This window comes from Carlito syrichta, unplaced genomic scaffold (genome assembly GCF_000164805.1).
Source record: "Carlito syrichta isolate Samal-C Ts95f unplaced genomic scaffold, Tarsius_syrichta-2.0.1 Scaffold96980, whole genome shotgun sequence".
Lineage (NCBI taxonomy): Eukaryota > Metazoa > Chordata > Mammalia > Primates > Tarsiidae > Carlito > Carlito syrichta.
The window spans coordinates 69,489-80,534 of record NW_007041076.1 but is presented as its reverse complement, the minus strand read 5'-3'; positions in this window follow the sequence as shown (position 1 = coordinate 80,534).

Here is an 11,046-nt window from a genome sequence, read left to right as displayed (position 1 = left end):
TGGGGTACAGAGTCTTAGGCACTCATGCCACATGGTCCCATTGCTCTGTGGCCGTCTCCCTGTCCTGTTTCCCTCCTTCTGCCCATGTCACTGTCTAGACGAGGGGTTCCCAAATCCTGACTGAGGACCACACCGGTCTGCAGCCTTTTAGGAACCGGGCAGTATAACAGGAGGTGAGATCAGAGAATGGAGCTCTGCTTTATGTCAGATCCGCTGTATTAGATTCTCATAGGAGGCAAGCCCTACTGTGAACCACACATGTGAGGGATCTAGGTTGCGCGCTCCTTATAAGAATCTGTTGCCTGATGATCCCCAAACCCCTCTCCCTAACCATGGAAAAATAAGTCTTCCATGAAACCAGTCCCTGATGCCAAAAAGGTTGGGGACCATCGGTCTAGATGACCTGGGAGAGAACTTTTCCTTCTCCTGTCCAGGACCCTTTTCATGTTTAAAAAGTACTGTGGGTCAGGTTCAGTGGCTCAGCCTGTAATCTCAGCACTTTGGGAGGCCGAGGTGAGCGGACCGCCTGAGCCCGCAGGTTCGAGACCAGCCTGGGCAACCTGACGAGACCTCATCTCTACAATAAATCAAAATTAGCCAGGCATGGTAGCACACACCTATAGTTCTGGCTGCTTGAAAGGCTGAGGCGGAAGGATCACGGAGCCCACGATGGAGTGGCCGTGAGCACGCACACCACTGCACTCCAGCCTGGGCGAAGAAGTGAGACTCAAAACAAAGCAAACAAATGAAAAAAGTACTGTTTCTCCCATTTCAGTGTCCTATTACTGCTGAAACAAATGACCACCGGTGTGTGCCTTCCAATTCTGGTGGTCAGAAGTCCAAGGCAGGGCCGCAGGGCTGTCTTCCTTCTGGAGGATCCAAAGTACTTATTATACGTGCTGCTGCAGGAGGACTTCTGAGTCAGGGTTTGCAAAGTCAATCTGTTATTCTAAAAGCTTCTTTCCATGGATCTCTAACTGCATCATGATTGCTACCACTCTTCACCTTCTCCAGCTCCTTCGCACCATTCAAACTCAACTGTTGATGCTGGCATGTCTGCTACATGTGGGGAGCTGCTGGACTTCCTTTCCTTCCTCGTTCTAGCAGTCGGGCTTACCAGAATCTCACAACTCAGAACTGCTGCTAAGGTCTTGTGAGTCTCTGGCAATGGGACTGTGGAGATACTCTGGCTGACCACGCGTTTCCGGTCCACCTGCCTGGCCTCCTGTGGCCTTCACACCTACACTTTGCCAGGGCAACGATCGTTAACCTCATTCTACCAGTGGGAAGGGAACTGCAGAGAAGTCGCACAACTGCCCCATCCACACAGAGTGAACACAGGTTTTGCGGAGTTTAGAGAACAGAAATCACCTCCAGCAATGGGGCTTACCATCTGCACCAGCGTGACTGCCACGCTACAAGTGGCACCAACGAGACTTCTCATTTCAGAATGATGAAGTTTACCAGGAAGATGAAGATCCAAAGACTCACATTGCCTGTTTCAGGAACTTTCTGAACATCCATTTATCTGCACAACAGACTACTCAACAAACCCACATCAGGGCAACGGGCCCCTTCTCGGAACTCTCCCTGAGGACTTTGAGATCGCTGCCTAGAGTGCAGGCTCACTCCCAAGCCTCACCTCACCCTGTGCATCAACCCTGCAACATTATAATCTCAAAGGGTGTCCATACTCAGTTTGAGCCCTGTTTGGAAGGCCCCTTACACATTATAAACGTTGCCTTTGCCACACCTTCCCTTCTGTGATGCTACTAAGATTCTGCCAATGTCATGGGTTCGATTATTTTTACAAGCACAGGATTTGGGTTTACTTGATCGACAGGTCATTTTGACATTCTCTTCTAACAGCCATCAGTCAGGCTCTGGCTTCTAATGTAGGAAGTATATGCTCCCAATATGTGTCCACACTCTCCTTAGGTGCCTGTGACCCACAAAGCAGTGAATTGCCAATAAGCTCATCCCTGGGACTCCTGCCTCAAGGTCAATATGATTCTGGCCTAGCCCCAGGAATGTTTATCCCGGACTAATCCCAGATATTCTCTGGTGCCACTGTCAGTCACCATGATGCACTACAGACAATTAAAGACTACCCCTAGAAAGGGTCCAGAATTGCCTGGGCAATCCCAATTGCACTAAGAACAAGCCTAGAATTTAAGGGGTGGGACAGAAATGAAAATTTCTGGTTCCATGTATCAGCAAGTTTGTACTACACAACAGATGTAGCCGCAACACCTCATTGTCATATGGCAACAGGCATTTCTTGCGCACACATTTGAGCTCAGCTGGGGTTTGTCCTGGCCATTTTGCTGTCTCACCTGAGATCACTGATTGGCTTCTCAGCTTATTCACTTATCAGAGAGTCTACTGACCTCCAGCTGATCTAGACTGGCTTCAGCTGAGGCTACAGGGATGACTTAGCTCTGCTCCCCAGGGTTCTCATCCTCCAGGAGGCTAGCGCTGGCATGTTTTCACGGTGATGGTAGCAGCTCAGGACAGCAAGTCCCTGTGCTCAAGGCAATTTCATGCCTCTGCTGTGTCATATCTGCTAACATCCCAGTGACCAAAGTGAGTCACATGCCTGGACCCAGAGTCAAGTGGGAAAGACAGTGCAAAGTTCCCTGGAAAAAGTACGGACTTAGGAGAGGTAAAGAACAGGGGCCAGATGACAGCCTCTCCTCTAGACCTCCACCTCTAAATGCTCTGGACAATTCCGCATATAAGGGGGTCAGTTTGCTTAACAAAAAATACAAGAAACCAGATGCTCTTGCATTTCTCAAGATTGTTTACTCCTGTCCAATGGATGCCATAGCCTAGCTATTGTTTTTGCCTCTGACACTTCTGTTTGTCCTTTCTGCAAGATATGAAAACACCAAGTGGAGCACTGCAGAAGAATGCCTCATGGGCTTCAGAAGTCTTTTCTTTGGTACATTTGATGTTACTTTCTTTGTCTAAGTGTCTGGCTTGAATCCCCCTAGTTTCCTCCGCCAGCACCCTAGTCTCCCTCTTTTAATCAGTGTTGTACGATGTTAGGAAAAGCACAGTTTTGAGTCAAACAGTCCTTGGCTGGCTTCTCAGCTTTTTTTCACTTGAAATCTGTGCTATCCTAGGACAAGTTACTTCACCTCTCTGAGCCTCGACATCTTGATCTGCACAGCAGATAAGATCTCCTATTTGGAGGACTGTCATGAATGTCAAAAGAGATGCCGTTCAGTGAGTATCCAGCATGTACCCCACACTTTGAGTCCTTCTCCCCATTTCCTCTCTTCGCCACGAGGAGCAGCTGGGAAAGATGTTAGAAGTAGGAGGAATGGGCCAGCAAGAACAATCGTGTTTGCAAGAGATGGAGAACACAATTCAAAAGTAGCTCAAGCCAAAAATTAATTATGGGCTCAAATAACTGAAAATCCAGGGGTAGGACTTGTTAAAGACCTTTCTGACAAGGCCCAGTCTGACTAGGGACCCTTCTCTCCTTCTCTGGCTCTCCTAACTCTGCCTGTCCCTCCGTTAGATTCTCTTAAGCACGGGTTCTCTTCAGAGTGACCTCTGGCACTCTAGGCTCACCCCTTGCAGCTCCACACAGGGGGCCCATTCTGCCACCCCAAGCATGCGGATTCAGAATGGAAAAGAGTCTCCAAAGGTAGGGCCGTCAGATAAAATAACAAGACACCCAGTTGGAGTTGCATTTCAAATAAACAGCAAATAGGGCTTTTTCATAGACATCCCAAAGATTGCATGGGAAATACTTACATTAAAAAATGATCTGTTGTTTATCTGAAATGCAAGTTTAACTGAATATGTTGTGCTTCTCTTTGCTAAATCTCATTATCTTGACCAGGGGAAAACGATAATGCTCTTAATAGAAAGAAGGAGAATACCACACACAAAAAAGAAGTAGGTCTATTACACAGAGAACCCAGTTTCAGTTCTGTCTTACAGTCTTATGTCTCAAGACTTATAGCCATTCTCAACCCACAGATTTTTCCAAGGAAAGAAAGATGTGCTTCAGTTTCCTCTCTTATTCTCATTCTGATTTCTCTGTTGCAACGCTTAAAACGAGAATTTTTCTATTGTCAATTGCAGGTAGTCATAAAACTTTAGAACCAGAAGGAAACTTGAAGTTCTCTCTATCAACCCCATTCTTTAACAGATAAAGGTCCTGGGACCCAAATAACTGAAGAGACCCATCCCAGGTTAAGTAGTTTGGGTAGAAGTCATTGAATATAAAATTCAGATTTCTAAAACCTAATCATTTGTAATGTTCGCTATTTCTCTGATAATCTTTGCAACGTATCCAGAAAAAAGTCATCTGGGGCCGACTTCTGTTGATAACGCTTTAAACTGAAGTGAGAGAGAGATTCCCTTCTCATTCCACGCAACACTAAGAGAGAACTCCCCCAGAAAGAGACAACGCAGCCACATGCTTTGTTTAGTGGAGGCCAGCGATGTCCCCAAAACATGTGCGTGACCCAATGCAACCCTTGTTTGCAAAAATGCAGGAGAATTCACACTCGGCGTCCGCGTGGATGAGAGCCCACTGGGTTCCACATGCCTTCCCAAAAGCTCGTGCCTCTCCTGTTCAAACCGAGCATCCTTTTGTTGACAGCAATTGCACCAGCTGAGGGACTCTTTTGAGCCACCCAACAAAAAGACCTGAAAAGAGGCAGCTTTCAAGATCTAATCTATGGGTGAGACCACCCCTTCCCAGGCAGGCACGGTGGCTGTCAGCTGTCGGCCGCAGGGTTGCACTGAGGGTGCAGCAGCAGCCTGTGCCCTCTGCCCAGAGCCACCTCAGCTCAGCCTGATAAAGACAGGCCGCCTCCCACAAGGGACATTCCTCTGCAGAGCAGCTGCACCGAAGTCTTCACGCGCCCCATTGTGCTGTTGATTTAATGAGGCCTCTAGGCAATGGGTTTGTAAATGACAGTCATCATAATGCCAAAGCACTCAACACGAACATCTTGCTCCCTGCCGTCTGAAAAGCTGGGGCCATGAAAGGAAAAACTTTTATTGAAAAATAAAATACAATCATATGAAAACCCACATCTCTGTCTGGTGGATTTTATCGCCTCTTCAAGTCCAAGCAAGTTATAATGGCAAATAAATAAGAACATGAGTTTTGGAGGCAAAAACAAGTGTCAGCTCTGCACTCCTCAGCTGGGACAAGTGATTGAGTTACTTTGAGCTCCAATGTCCTAAGCTGTAGAGAGGACATTAAAGCTGTCCCTTCCTCACAGGGCTACTGGAAGGATAGCACTCAACATGGCCTCTGGTACTCTGTAAAGGCTCAACGAATAAACAGTAGGTATTATTTCTTTTGCCAAAATTTACATGATACTGGGAAACAATAGCCACAACCAATTTTACATGCCATGTTTACCTAAGCCTCCTCTTTGCTTTCTCTGCCAAGTCAGAGCAAATGAGTTTGCTTTTTGGAAAGTGATTAGAGCATGACTGACACTTGATAAGTGGTATATAATTGTCAGCCGTTATTGTTGTTGTGGTCGATATGACTATTATTATTATTGAACAAGAAACAAACTACAGAACGTTTGGCATCAGAACTCATTTAACTTGACCCATTGATTAACCAACAGGTTTTTCTGCTCTGAAATTTTGTGAGGAAAAGGAAAATGAAATCTTACAAGGAGCAAAGATGGAATATGGCTAGAATTAAGCGAAAGCAGGAATGGACAAATATCCCACAGGGCAAATCCTGCCCACTGCCTATTTTTGTAAATAAACTTTTATTGAAACACAGCCCCACTCTTTGGTGTATATATTGCCTATGACTGCTTTGGCATTAGGAAGACAGAGTTGACTCATTGCCAAAAGAGACTTATGACCTACGAAGCCTAAAATATTTACTCTCTGGCTGTTTACAGAGAAAATTTCCCGAGATCTAGGCTAGAGAAAAGGGAATAAGCCTAAAACAGTGTCTGGCACATAGGAGGTCATCAGTAAATATTTATTTTTAAAAAATGAACTGAATAAATGAAGAGGCAAGGAAGCAGCTGATTTATCATTGGTCCTGACCTGTCAAGGTCTTCATGAAGTCGGGACTACTTCATATTGATGTGTCAGCTCTATTATTGCTCTGGGGAATTGTTTGAGCCATTGTTGGGAATGAATAGGGCATACATATCACTTGTAAATCCCACACAAAGGTACTGGGTTACTGCCAGTCAGTTCCAAGTGTTCCATACTGAAAGGACATAACATGGATTGAATATACCCAATGAACAGCCATTTTAACATTGCCTAAATCTCATGTTTTTCTAGCAGTTCACTTTACTTTCGCTCTAATCACTAGCCAAGGACAGAACCAGTTTCTCAGAGGTAGCTACTAATAAATGTTTTACAACCCCCCCTCCCCAGCTTGTTTTGTACTAATTAGCTTTTCCATTTCTAGTATCTGCCTTCACATCAGTACCTTCACTTACCTGCCCCTTCATGATGACCGGAACAGACCACCGCACAATCACCTTAATTACCTTCCCCCATCAAAGGGAAGGATTAAAAGGACTCAACCACAAGCAACCAGTTGCCATTGTCAGGCCACGGCAGCCATTTCCTTGCTAAGCTATGGTGTGGCCATGTGCTCTTTGAGCTATGGCCAAGCCGTGTTTCCTGGTCTTGGCTCCTTTCCCTACCTTGGGGAGGTGAATCTCCTCTTTCTCTCTCTCTCTTTCTCTCTCAAATTTGCTTTCTAAATAAACTATGCTTTCTAATCTAACTTCTGTGCCATTTTTTCATCTTTCTTGCGGCACTGGATCGCACACCAGACACCTATACCCCTGGCGGGCCTGACCTAACATTCTGGAGGCCCTGCTGGGAGTATAACCCTAACACATACTCTGCCTGATTCAAGAAGCAGCGAGAGAGAGAGGAAGCTGACAGTTGCAGAAAATACATTAAACTTTCCATTGAAGTAACTTGAAGAGTAGAGAGCAAAGGGGACAGACCATAGTCACAGACTGCAAAATGGTGCATATTTCTCTAAATGTAGCAGAGGGAACAAATGTTTCTCATTTCCAATCCTGCTTAACTCTACAGAATATAATAAGAAATACGGACCTCTACATTTCGAGAAGTCAATCAATGAGCACAGTCATTTTGAGAACAAAAACAAAGTAAAAGCTAGAGTTTAGATTTGATTAGGGTTTGGGTTGGACTACATTATTTGAACGCAATTGTCTGCTAAGAGTTCTGCCAGTCTTCCTTGTCTAAATGTGCATGCCTGGCTATTCCCTATAGAATGCGGGCTCTGTGCAGACCCAGACTCATCTTTGATCTCTATAACCACCCACAAAACTTAGCACATTGTCCAGGGCACAAGAATCCTTGGGCAGTACCAGATACAACTAGAAGAAGTCCTCAAAGTAGTGGTAGACCAGCTGTCCCAAAAAACACCTGGGTAGTAAAAGTAACACCTGATGATGTCCTTGGTTAAGAAGTCTAGAATTAGACTCCTGACCTCATGGCTTGCCCTGATCACTTGTCATTAGCTGCCCAGAATCTTCCTTTCCTTCTTTATTAATAACTTGATCTTTCTCTGAGAAACTGACCCTTTCCCATTTCAGCCATGTGGTTCAGCTAATGACCGCTCCCCAAGTCCCAGAGATGGATCCCAAGTGCTTTCCTTGTATCCCATGCCTCTAGCCACATTGGCAAGCCATTTTACAAAGAAAACACCAACATCTTCATGGTTCCGTTGTCATAGAGGTTTATTTCTTCTTATATAAATGGATTCCTAATTGGTGACTGACCTTCTTCCATGCAGTGATTCAGGGACCCAGGCTCTTCCATTTGGTTGATTCATCCATCTTAGTCGTGGTCCCAAGATTGCCCTGAGGGTCTTCTCCATTCCAGTCAGTCAGAAAGGAAAGAAAGCCTCAGGACAATGTCACTTCTGCCCACATTTATTAGTCAGAATTCTGTCACATGGCCACATCAAATGGCAAGGGAGGTTGGGAAATGTGGTCTGACTTACATAGAATAAAGAAAAGCTCGATTTGGTCAACCGTGAGCCAGTTTCTGCAACACATTGGCACTAAACTCAATCAGAGCCAGCATTGCATAAAGACAGGTTTACTAGGAAATCTGGGGAAACAATACTCTCTTTCTCTGTTGATTGGGTATGGGGAGGAAGTATGCCTGCAGTCCCAGGTCCATTAAGCAGCCTGAGAATGGAGCCAACATGGAAAAAGAAGATTTAAAACGTGGATATGGGGACATAACTCGAATCCTGGGTCAAGTCACGCCTGAAGCCTGACCTATCTCTGACTTTTTTTATTTGTGTGAATCAATAATTTCCCTTTTGGTGTAAGCCAATGTCTTGGGCTTTCTCTCACTCGCTACTAAAAATGTTCTAAGCTACACAATTATCATTAGCCATGGATGAACTCTGCCCTTCTTTCTCCCAGTTCTGTTGATGACAACAAGTCAACAAAAAGAGAGGTAAGAGTTCAGAATCTGCAGCCAAACAGCCTAGATTGGAACCCCTGACCCCAGCACCTACACCTACCCTGAGGCACATCACATCTTTGTATCTCTATCTCCTCACGATGAGGAATAAGGGGAGTACCTACCTCATAGGATTGTTGAAGACTTGTGAGGTAATTTATGTAAACACTGAGAAGAGTGCAATGACATCACATAGTATAAAAAATACTTGCTGCCATTACCGTGGTGATGTGTGCCCATTGCAGTCAAAGAAGACACCCTCTTTCAGCTACACCCTCCCTCCTACTTCTCTCTCCTCCACAGCTCTCTCTTTTCTCCCACGCCCACCCCTCCTCCTACATTAATTGGCATGAACTGTGGGGGGGAAATTATCTCATTACCTACAGCAGATTGGCTAGCTCACACTGGCTGAGATAGACTTCTGGACCCTAGAGAGGTCACTATTAGCAACCAGAGGTACACACAAGTATGAACGATCAAAGGCCCAAAGCCCAAGGCTGCAACTGCCATCTGTGGTCACTGAAAATCCTCTTCCAGAAAGTGGCAAGAGGACACCCCAGTACAAAGTCCAAAGTGCACCTTTCACGCGACCAAAATGTAACCAGCACGAACTGCTCCACAAACCAGAGGCACGTGTTTGTTTTATTTTCTCGAATCCTCTCTCAGGGCTCCATGAACCTCATTTGGCATGAAATCCTGCATCTCTTTCTAGACAATTCCACCCCCACCCACCACTGAATAGTCCACAAGCCCCAGGAGATTGGGGGTGGGCGTCTGGGGGACTGTCACGGCCTCTTTCCACCACACGAGGTCGCTGTTGATGACAGAGGAGCCGCGGCGCCCACTGGACCTAATTCGCCCACACTGGCCTGTCCCGGCCAAGTGTAACTAAGGGTACCTGCTTTTCGGGTTGGCTCCTTCAGTTCATGCCGTGCCATCTTCCAGGACATCAGCCCACCCCAGGCTCACCAAGTCAGATTCATTCTGCTTTTCACCTCCTCAAGAACAGAATTGCCTTCTACCTTTTCCTGGATGTTACCATTCCAAAAAGCATCACGTTCTGCCTTCCTCCCCTTCTGAGGGGGTCATCCTCGGTGGCTGCCAGGTGCGATGCCTTTAGAAGGGACATTGCCCTCAGTGGTTCCAGGAGATGCCTCTCCCGCTGCCGAAAAAGGAAAACAGCACAGTTAAACTCTACTCATCCTGCTACATAATGGTCAGTCTCCTGCTGACTCCCCTTGGGAGGAAGGCAAGTGGGAGGGGTTAGGACTCCAGGGGCATGCAACTCGACTTCTACACCCTAGCCCACCCAGATTGCATGCGTGCTCTCACCTCAAGAGATCGCCATGCCTGCTGATAGAACCCCTTGGCTTCATTTTGCTCAAACTACAAGACAAGAAAGAACATGGACGTTCTGTGTTTATTCTTCCCAAGGTCCATTGACTCGCCCTCTTGGATTGCATAGTTCCCTGGGGTTTGTGAACCACCAAAAGTGGCTCATATGTCTTTAGGAGCAAAGCGAGCCCTTACTCAAGGATACTTCATCTTTTTTTGTTTTCTGCCTAATCTGCTTCCCAAAGCATGTAGCAAGCAGTTTTCCTGATTATATTTTCTCAGTGACTTCCAGGCATACAAAATGTAGGTAATTGTTAAAATAAGCACTGTATGATGGAAAATGTTAGAAGGGGGTGTATTTTTTAAGAGAAGCATTGCGTCAGATCTTTGCTTTTTGAATGAGCAGAGTTTTTTCCCTGTTTTCCCTTCTCCACCTTCTGTCACTCTGTGTTCCTTTTACATTTTCTCACTCTTTTTATCCTCTTGATCCTTCCGTGTTTTTTGCCACCTTGGTTGTTAGCCGTATCGAATTGAATAACATATTGACTCGAGATACATATTGAATAAAATGTAATGTTCCCTGTTCTTTAAGAAATTGCTTTAGTGGAACTAGTTTCCATGTCACAGACACAAAAATACCAAATTAAGAAAATGTAAGGGCTAAAACTATTAGGAACAAAAAAACCTAGGAGAAAAGCATTGGATTTGGCCATGATTCTTTGGACATGATGCCAAAAGCAGAGGCAACAAAAGAAAAAGTAGATTAATTAGACTTCACCAAAATTAAAAATTTTCACATGTCAAGGGACACCATCAACAGAGTGAAAAGGCAACCTATGGAATAGGAGAAAGTCATTGTAAAGCATATGCCTAATGCAGATTAATACACAGAATATACAAAGAACTTCCACAGTTCAACAGATAAATAACCTGATTTAAAAATGGGAAAGGAGCAACCCCCTTGGGTACCCTCCCACTGTGGGAGCTTTTCTGTCCTCTCAATAAATCTTGCTTTCTAAAAAAAAAAAAAAGGGAAAGGACTTCATTAGACATTTCTTCAAAGAAGGTATACAAATGGCCAATAAGCACATGAAAAGATGTTCAGTATCATTGAATGTTAGGTACTTCAAAACCACAGAGCAATACCACTTTACATCCATTAGGATGATTGCCATCAAAAACACAAAATAGCAAGTGTTAAACAAAGATGAGGAAATTGGAACCCTT